The sequence below is a fragment of the Hylaeus anthracinus genome, unplaced genomic scaffold (assembly GCF_026225885.1).
Source record: "Hylaeus anthracinus isolate JK02 unplaced genomic scaffold, UHH_iyHylAnth1.0_haploid 11997, whole genome shotgun sequence".
NCBI classification, from domain to species: Eukaryota; Metazoa; Arthropoda; class Insecta; order Hymenoptera; family Colletidae; genus Hylaeus; species Hylaeus anthracinus.
Window position 1 is genome coordinate 10766216 of NW_026534344.1, and position 436 is coordinate 10766651.

Consider the following 436-nt stretch of genomic DNA (forward strand, 5'->3'; position numbering starts at 1 on the left):
TGCGCGCTTTTTATCTGCATTTTCACGTAAAAGTATAAACCAATACGAAACGTTATAAACGAGCGGAATTCACTTTAACTGCGTTCATATATTTAATATTAAAACAATTACACGAATTTTAAATGTAGTCACGGTGAAAATACGAAACGGAGGAATAAATGTTATGAACCACAGATGTAGAATGTATAAACTGTTATATGCTTTTATTATTTCCCAAATTATGCTTTCACTGCTTCAAAATTATTTCTACTAATTTTTATCAGCCATCTAATTAATAAAGTGATGATTCCAATTATGTACATGAATTAAACTGATATTAAATTACATGATTACTTTATTAATTCATATTAGATAAATTTATGTTTGAATTAATGTATATAAAATATAAGTAATCTTATCACGAACTGTATGTGCATATAAAGTGTAACATACATAT